At 41.6% G+C, this 9681-nt stretch overlaps 1 long non-coding RNA gene across 2 annotated transcripts; it reads left to right on the plus strand.

Annotated features, from left to right (window-relative positions):
- The first annotated feature begins 768 nt into the window (after window positions 1-768).
- On the plus strand, window positions 769-7479 carry LOC144371750 (uncharacterized). 2 transcript variants are annotated; one of them, XR_013431844.1, is made up of 2 exons: window positions 769-1091; window positions 7042-7479. It is a non-coding gene; the product is annotated as an uncharacterized LOC144371750 (long non-coding RNA). The 2 variants fall into 2 exon arrangements; XR_013431845.1 differs by lacking the exon at window positions 769-1091 and adding an exon at window positions 2094-5504.
- Window positions 7480-9681: the final 2202 nt, after the last annotated feature.

Below are 9681 nucleotides of genomic sequence, written 5' to 3' on the forward strand. Positions count from 1 at the left end.
TTTGGAGGGTTGGGTTTTTTCGACGTTGGTCTGGGTGGTCTCTCAATGGTGCTGCAAGTGGAGAGGAAGAGGACAGCTGGTGGCAGCAGGGGGCATGGCTCAGCCCATCTGGGTTGAGTGCAGATAATGTGAGGAGCCATTGTGGCAATGTGGGCAGCCTGTCTAGTGAGGAAGACAGGGGCTTTTCTGAACTAAGCAGCTGGTATGCTCAGGACGACTGTTGGCATTTGGGGATCCTAATGAAAAAAAGTATTAGTTGGATATGGTGGTGCACACCTGTTATCCCAGCTACTCAGGAGGCTGAGGGAGGATGGTAAGTTTGAGGCCAGTTCAGGTGAAATATAGAGACCATGTTTCAAAATAAAATAAAAATGGGTGTGGGTGTAGACCTTCGTAGAGCACTTGCCTAGCATGCACAAGACCTTGGGTTTACTCCCCAGTACAAAAAAAAGGAAGTTAGTGGAGCAGCTCAGAGAAGGAAAAGATAGAAATGCATTTCAGTATTGTAAGGTGGGGAGCAGGTATTCAATAGACCCCAAGATGGGCTGAGAGTGTAGCTCAGCAGTATAGCACTCACCTCACCAGGCCCGGGGGTCAACCCCCAGAACTGCAGAGAGGGAGGGAGATGGATGGATGAACAGATGATAGATAGATGGATAGATAGATAGACAGATGGATAGATAGATAGAGATGAGAGAGAGGGAGAGAAATGTGAGATCTGAGGAGAGCTGATGTGTGGGAAGCCATTCTAACGCGTGATTGGGCGACTCCCGTTAAGGGCCTGAGGCACTTTGGCAAAGTCAAAGTTTTCCCTACCCTTTCCTGATGAGAGAGCCCATCCGTGTGGGGGTGTGCCTGACCACTGACCCCGGGGACCCAATCACTGACCCTGACCTTGGAGTGCAGCCCCCCCTCAACCTTCATTGGATGGAATTCTCCCCTGAATCTCTTGTTCCCCAATAAAAGGCTGGTCCCCAGCGTGCTCGCTCTCTCTCTCCTGCTAGCCCTGAGTAATCCCTGCTGCCCTGCTGGGCGGTTTAGAGGAGTGAACCAGAGAGGGGAGCCATCTCGGACCTAGCAATAGAAATAAGGTAACTGAGTCTGTGTTTTTATTTCGATCTCTTCTAACTAACTTTATGCCTAGAACCTCATTAATGAAACCACTGCGCAGGCCACGTGGTAGATTTGGCGCCCACGAGGGGGGCATTCTAGATTAGTTAGATTGAGTGGGAGCGCGCTATAAAGATAAGGAAAAAAGATATAAAGATAAAGGAAGAGGTGACGTTTGGGTCACAAAAGTACCTGGAGATATTGAAGGAAAGAGACGTTAAATTAATTAAAATGAGAAATTCAACTTCTATTGATAAGGAAATGTACCTGACTATTTTAGACAGTATAATTAATCAGAAAGGGAAACAGATAAAGAAAACTCAGTTATTACACTTTTTAAAGATTGTAGGTGAATATTGTCCTTGGTTTTGCGAACAGGAATCTCCAAATTTACTTACTTGGGAGAAATTAGGAAGGAAGTTACAGAAAGTTTGTCTTTCTAATGAACTACCTGGAGGCATAAAAAAAATACAGAAAACGTGGGCAGCTCCAGAAGTTTGTCTTTTTAAATATATGGGCCAGAGTTTGAGGCCCCCTGAGGACCTTTTAAAAGGCATTCAAGGAGCTGTTAGGTCTATTCAAATGGAAAATCAGCCGGAGGCTAAGTTAATTCCCTTTCCCTTAAGCCGTTTAAAAACAAAGGCACTAAGGGCCAAACCAAAGGTTAGAAATGTGAACTTAAACTCGCAGCTCCATGCGGATTCAGATGGCACGGATCAGCCCGCCTTCTCGCCCGCCCTCATTTCCTCCTAGCAGGAGCCGAGCAACAATATGGGGAATTCCAAGGGAGGTCGCAGAGTGTGACGTCACGACCAGAGCAGCCCACGAATTTTACCGGGACCAGGACAGAGATCGCAGACAGTTTTCTTAGGACCTTCAAAGACAGTTGAGTTAAATCTTGAAATGGGGCCAGAACAAATTCCTACTGGGATTTTTGGGCCGCTTCCTGATAATACTGTAGGTTTAATTTTGGGACGAAATAATTTGAAGGGAGCCATTGAGGTGATACCTGGTGTGATAGATTTAGGATTTAAAGGACAGTTATATGTTACTGTAAAAGCCAATTATCCCCTAAGACTCACCCCAAAGGGTACTTTTGCCCAATTAATATTATTGCCTTGTGTCTCAGAAAGGCACCTGCCGGTAGATTCAGTTTCTAAACAGCCGGACAGAGTATACTGGTCACAGTTAGTACGGCAAGAACGCCCTTTATTAAAACTTAGAATTAATAATAAAAATTTTCTAGGAATAATCAACACAGGAGCCGACATCTCGGTATTGTCTAGTAGGTTTTGGCCTAGAAACTGGCCTTTGCCTGTAGCACCAGCTAACCTAGAGGGAATAGGACAGGTTTCACAGCCTGCTCAAAGTGCCAACTATCTCTGTTGGGAAGATTCTGATGGGAACAGTGGAGTATTTAAGCTAACCTATGGGGAAGAGATATTTTAGCCAAAATGGGATTATTATTAGTTACTCCAAATTCTATAAGGTCAGTTGAGGAAGTTAATCAGAGGTATTTTCCTGGAGATGATAAGGAGACCTTTCAGGAAGAGTATCTGTTTACAAGCCAGTCTCCACGACAAAGATTAGTAAATGCTCCAAATCAAAATTTTTACTAGGGGCCCTGAGTACTTCCCCGATCCCTAAGACAGCTGAAAAAATAAAATGGCTCACAGAGGAGCCTATATGGATTTCTCAGTGGCCCATCTCAGGGGAAAAGCTTAAAATAATTCATAGATTAGTTGAGGAACAATTTCAGGCTGGTCATATTGAACCAACGCTTAGTCCTTGGAACACATCTATTTTTGTTATTAGGAAAAAGTCAGGAAATTGGAGATTACTACAGGATTTAAGGGCAATAAATCATACAATTCAGCCTATGGGATCATTACAGCCAGGACTTCCCTCCCCCACAGCCATTCCTTTAGATTATAGCTTGATGGTAATAGATTTAAAAGACTGCTTTTTCTCTATAAGGTTACATCCTGAAGATTGTGAAAGGTTTGCTTTCACTGTCCCAGCAATTAATTTTAAGGAACCTGTTAAAAGATATTGCTGGAAGGTATTTCCTCAGGGAATGTGTAATAGTCCTAAACTGTGTCAAAAATATGTTGACCAGGCGATAGATCCCATAAGAAATAGCTTTCCTGATGCATATATTATTCATTTTATGGTTGATATATTATTGGCTCATGCTAATCCAGAGGTACTTTCAGAAATTTTTACTCAGTTAGAGACTTCGCTTACAGCAATGGGTTTATGTATAGCTCCTCAAAAAATTCAAAAGCTGTCTCCTTTTCAATATTTAGGTCAGATAATTCAAGGATGTACAATCTGTCCTCAAAATCTTCAGATAAGAGTTAAGGAGTTACGTACCCTTAATGATTTTCAAAAACTATTAGGAGATATTAATTGGCTAAGGCCATCCTTAAAACTAACTACTTCTGAGTTAAGTCCTTTATTTCAGATATTACAAGGAAATCCTTCTCCAACCTCTCCACGTCAGCTAACTTTGGAAGCTAAGGCAGCCTTAAGAAAAGTTGAAGTTACAATTAAAAATGCACAGCTTACTAGAATAGATCCTAAAGAAATAGTGTATTTATTAATATTTCCAACTGAACATACCCCAACAGGAGCCATATGGCAAAGATTAGGAGTTATTGAGTGGATTTATTTATCCCACTCTCCTCAAAAAACATTAATTCCTTTTCATGATTCTATAGCTCAATTAGTAATTAAAGGTAGAACTAAAATTTTGCAATTAATTGGATCTGAGCCTGATATCATAATTATTCCATTTTCTGTTCAACAGACTAATTGGCTTTTTCAAACTTCTAATTCATGGCAGATAGCTTTTGCTGATTTCCCTGGACAGATAGATAGCCATTATCCTCGTGATAAGATTGTACAATTTGCATCGTTAACATCACTCATTTTTCCAAAAATTGTACGAGCTCATCCAATAGAGGAAGCTTTATCGGTGTTCACAGACGGTTCCAACTCCGGTAAGGCAGGATTTTTCAGTCGTGTTCACACGGAGGTAATACAAACTTCTTATACTTCTGCCCAAAGAGCAGAGCTTCAAGCTCTGATCTGTGCCTTAGATTACTTTTCAAATGAGCCTATTAATATTTATTCTGACAGCTTATATGCAGTCGGAGTTACCAAAAATATTGAAACTTCAATGATTGGATTTAATTCATCACAGGAGTTATTTGAATTATTTCATAATTTACAAAAGACAGTGCTAATGCGAAAGTACCCATGTTTCATAGGACACATTCGAGCCCATACTAATCTTCCTGGACCTCTAGTTTCAGGTAATGACAAAATTGATAAGTTAGTAGCCTTTTGTCAACAGATGTCTTCGTATGACTGTGCACTAGCTTCCCATTCCTTGCATCATCAAAATGCTTCTAGCTTACGTAAAAAATTTAGTATTACCAGAGAACAAGCTCATCAGATTGTAAGCCAATGCCCTAAGTGTGTTATTCACACTCCATCTCTGCCATCAGGGGTAAATCCCCGTGGATTAAAACCAAATCAGATATGGCAGATGGATGTAAGTCATATTCTTCAATTTGGTAAACAATGTTATGTGCATGTCATAGTGGACACTTATTCTAGATTTATTTTTGCCATAGCACGTACTAAGGAAAATGCTCAACATGTAATTTCTCATTGCTTGGCAGCTTTTTCCGTTTTAGGGTGCCCTATGCAGATTAAAACAGATAATGCTCCAGCTTACGTAAGCTCTTCTTTTCAACAATTTTGCCAAGAGTTTAAAATTAATCATAAAACAGGAATTCCTTATAACCCCCAAGGTCAAGCCATTGTGGAACGAGCTCATTTATCTATTAAGCTTCAATTACAAAAATTAAAAGGGGGGAATAGGATTGTCACTCCCCAAAATAGCCTTAATCATGCCTTGTTTGTTTTAAATTTTTTAAACTGTGACTCAGAAGGTCACACTGCTGCTGAGAGACAGATGTCTCCCTCAGTAACAGGCCCCTTAGGCAGAGTTCTGTGGAAAGATTTACAGACTGGTCAGTGGAAGGGACCAGACCCGGTAATAATGTGGGGAAAAGGCCATGCTTGTATTTTCCCAGAAGGCTCTCTCCATCCTATTTGGGTGCCTGGATGTGCTATCAGACATGGAGGAGATAGAACCCAGATTCAAGCGACTGAGGATTGACCCGGAGGAGCCACTACCCAGAAGGAGGAGATTTCGGAAAAAGATGAAGAAAGACCAGATTGAACCAGTCGAAAAGCTGATTTCGTGGAAAGACGTGAAGAAGCTAGCAACCCAGGCTTCCCAAATACTTCGACGCCTAGGAAAGAACAGGACCCTAGTCTTGATGGTAGTGACAGTAATTGCCCTACTGGGCTGTCAGGTAAAAGGGAATCAAGTAGAAACTTATTGGACATATTTCCCAAATCCACCCCTGGTACACCCAGCTGTGTGGACTGGAGAATCTATTCCAGTATTTACTAATGACTCATTCATGACGGGAGGATTTACAGATACTCATATTACTCCCAATCATGTGACTAGATTTAATTATTCTGGCTACAGTGCCCAATTACCTTTGTGTTGGTCACATGATAAACATGCTGGCTGTCAGAAAGTATCATTCAAAGAAAAGACAGCAATTAGTAAACCTAGATTGACAAATAATTCTGTTTATGGGGACTTAAAACCTAATACTAGATCAGTAATTAAGATGGGACTTTCCCATAACAAGCCAGTCATTTCTGCAAAACCTCCACAGATACCCCACTGTCCAAATAGTTCTATAATTGAGATCAGCACCTTTCCTAAATGGATGGACTGTGTAAATACCTTTCCTGTACAACATAAGGTGTCTAAAGATAGTGGGTATATTTTAGACTGGTCTCCAAAAGTTGATAAGAGACAATTACGTAGAAATTCTGCTATGACACCTGCAGGATTTGTTAATAATATTTTGACTTATAGTGAAGGAGGTATTCAAAAAGATATTTGGCGTTTAATCGCTGCCTCAGAGTATTTACATTTTACAGATAAACCTTTACCAAAATTTGTCGGCAAGAACTGTAAAGAGGGATCTTGCTATGGCTTAAGAGCTTGTGTCCAATCTCCTTATGTTTTAATTATTGGAAATGTAAAAGTTAAATGGATAGGTGACAGATATGTTATTACATGTAATAAATGCAACCTAACCAATTGTATTACTAGGTATAATGGAGGAAAAGGAGTGCTGATACTTCATCAGCCCTCTTTCGTTTTATTACATGCTAATATTTCAGAGCCATGGTATGCTGATGCTAGTTTACGAGTCTTGCAGCAAATTCATGCTCAGCTAATAAGACCTAAACGTGCTATTGGAGTCATAATTGTTGGTGTGTTAGCACTGGTCTCATTTATTGCCTCAACTGTCTCTGCGTCTCTGACGTTGTCTCAAAATATTCAGCATGCAAAATTTCTTAATAATTTAGCTCAAAATACTTCCAAGGCTCTGTGTAATCAAGTAAATATTGATGAAAGGATTGAGACTAAATTAAACGCCTTAGAGGCGACTGTTATAGACATAGGTAATGAACTTTCAGCCTTAAAATTTAAAGAAAGGCTTAAATGCCATGCTAATTATAAGTATGTATGTGTTATAGCTGCCAAGTACAATGCTTCTCTCTGGAATTAGGCGAAGGTTAAAAACCATTTATTGGGTATTTGGCAAAATAGTAATAATAGCTTGGATATTTTGGAACTTCATCACCATATCCAAGACATTCAAAAGAATAGAGCTGATTTTTCAGATCCTTCTTCTTTGGCTAACCAAATATTGAAGGAGTTAAATGGATTCAACCCTGGAAATATTCTTAAACACTCCACTTGGTACATTATTGGATTATTCTCTTTGCTGTTAATTCTCTTTTGTATTGTAATCATAGGATGGCGAGTCTTCCAATCAAGAATCCAGAAACTCCAGAGACTGAACCGCTGCCTCATTGTTAAGACAAAAAAGGAGGAATATGTGGGAAGCCATTCTAACACGTGATCGGGCGACTCCCGTTAAGGGCCTGAGGCACTTTGGCAAAGTCAAAGTTTTCCCCACCCTTTCCTGATGAGAGAGCCCATCCGTGTGGGGGTGTGCCTGACCACTGACCCCGGGGACCCAATCACTGACCCTGACCTTGGAGTGCAGCCCCCCCTCAACCTTCATTGGATGGAATTCTCCCCTGAATCTCTTGTTCCCCAATAAAAGGCTGGTCCCCAGCGTGCTCGCTCTCTCTCTCCTGCTAGCCCTGAGTAATCCCTGCTGCCCTGCTGGGCAGTTTAGAGGAGCGAACCAGAGAGGGGAGCCATCTCGGACCTAGCAATAGAAATAAGGTAACTGAGTCTGTGTTTTTATTTCGATCTCTTCTAACTAACTTTATGCCTAGAACCTCATTAATGAAACCACTGCGCAGGCTGCGTGGTAGACTGATGTTTACTGATGCTGGTTCTGATCCAAATCTCTCTTAAACATTGTGCTTTCGACACTTGTTATTGAAACACTGCTTCACAGGGCAAGGGCGTGTTTCCTAGGTGAAACCCCCAGTATAGTTTGGATGTTTTTCTCCAGAATGCATTCACGTCCCCCAGGCTAGGTCTCTTTTTTACTTCATCTGAGTTCATATTGTAATTAAGAACTGAGGGTCCTACCTGGGTTCAAATGCTACTCCTGTTACTTATTAGCTATGTCAGTGTCACAAGTCGCTTCACCTGCCTGTGACTCAGTTTCCTCATCTGTGGAAGGATTATAAGGAGCGCAACTGCCTATTGGGATTATTGCGAGGAATCACAGCCCAGATGAAGTTCTTAGAACAGAGCTTAGCAGGTACTAATGCCTCAGTAAACATTATGATTTGGATTCAGATTCATCATCCAGTTTAATCCCGGTCCTTCCTGCTTTGTGACTTTTCCAAATGTCCCTAACTAAGCCACTGAGAAAAATGATGTTTACACAAAAAGCAATCTCTTCTTCCCTTCTACCAGCCTCCCATTCCATACTCTGAGCTGTCACCATACGTTTTGCCTCTTCATGACTGCATGCTGTGGTCACACCTCTCACCCCTGTTGCCGTGATCTAGGGCCATTCCACATATCCTTGACTCCGCCCATATTACCAAACTTCTTCACCCAGGAGGCTACTAACCCTACTCCCTTCTCTCCCTCTCTGCCTTCTCCCTCTATTTACATTGACTACCCATTCACTGGTCATACAAGCCAGATACCTACAAGTCATCATTCTAGACCAGGGATCATCAAACTTTTTTCTATAAAGTACCAGACAGTAAATACCTTAGGCTTTGAGGACCCCATACAGTCTCCATTACAACACACACAAAACAGTCATAGAAGGTGCACAGATGAATTGGTGTGGCTGTGGTCCAAAAAAACATGATAAATGTAGGCAGTGGGCAAGTTCGGCCTGCAGTCTGTAGTTGGGTAAGAATTATTGCACCCTATAACTATGTGCTCAAAATCCATTCTTTCACTGAATCAATAAAAAGGATCTCCAATTATCAACTCAATTACCTCTGCCCTGGACCAAGCCTCTGTCATCACTTGCCTGGACCATTCATTGTAGGAGTCTCCCAATTGTTTCCCCTGATTCTCCTCTTGTCCTACAGTCCACTCGTCACACAGCAGCCAGAATGTTCCTTTCAAAGTTAACATCTGATCTTGATACACTTCTCTTTAAAACCATGCAATAGTTTCACACTTTTCCTTCTTTTTTTGGTACCAGGGGTTGAACTCAGGGGCACTGGACCACTGAGCCACATCCCCAGCCCTGTTTTGTGTTTTATTTAGAGACAGGGTCTCACTGAGTTGCTTAGTGCCTTGCTTTCATTGAGGCAGGCTTGGAACTTGCGATCCTCTGCTCTCAGCCTTCCAAGCTGCTGGGATTACAGGCATATGCCACTACATCCAGTGTGATTTTCATAATTCTAATAGTTGGTTCTGTTCTTTTTTCTTGATTTTCAGTGTTTCTATGGGAGGGCAGAGCATCAACAAGCCCTGTGAGTGATTCTGATGTAAGCTCTAGTTGAGAACCTGTTGTCTAAAATACCATGTGGCCCCCAAACATGGCTCATCTTCCTGGGGATGCAGCTGGAGCCTTTTTGTGGCACTCTGGCATCTCTATGTCTGGATTCTTTGAGAAATCCACAACAGGCATCTAGAGTGAACTGACTTCCACTTATAGCTCCCTGTCTTCTCCCCAGCAATACACACTCATGGTCACTCACAATTGGCTCTACAGCCCTTACACCAGTGACCTAAGTGAATCACAGTCTAAATAAAACCAAACAGCTATGGCTGGACACAGATCTTGGTTAATCCCCTTCTTCAGAGGTAGGGTTACTAGTCTTATTAGCCACGTAAAAGTCCATAGACCCCTAATTCAAAGACTGTAGGAAATTCAAGTGAATCCCAAAGAAATGATTCTCTGGCATAGTAGAAAGAAGTTTGTACTAGTAGGAGAAGTTCAGATATTTGTTCAGCTTGTAAATGACCAGGGTGAGGGCAAACTGGGGGATCTGGTG

The sequence above is a fragment of the Ictidomys tridecemlineatus genome, chromosome X, assembly GCF_052094955.1.
Source record: "Ictidomys tridecemlineatus isolate mIctTri1 chromosome X, mIctTri1.hap1, whole genome shotgun sequence".
In the NCBI taxonomy this organism is placed as follows: domain Eukaryota; kingdom Metazoa; phylum Chordata; class Mammalia; order Rodentia; family Sciuridae; genus Ictidomys; species Ictidomys tridecemlineatus.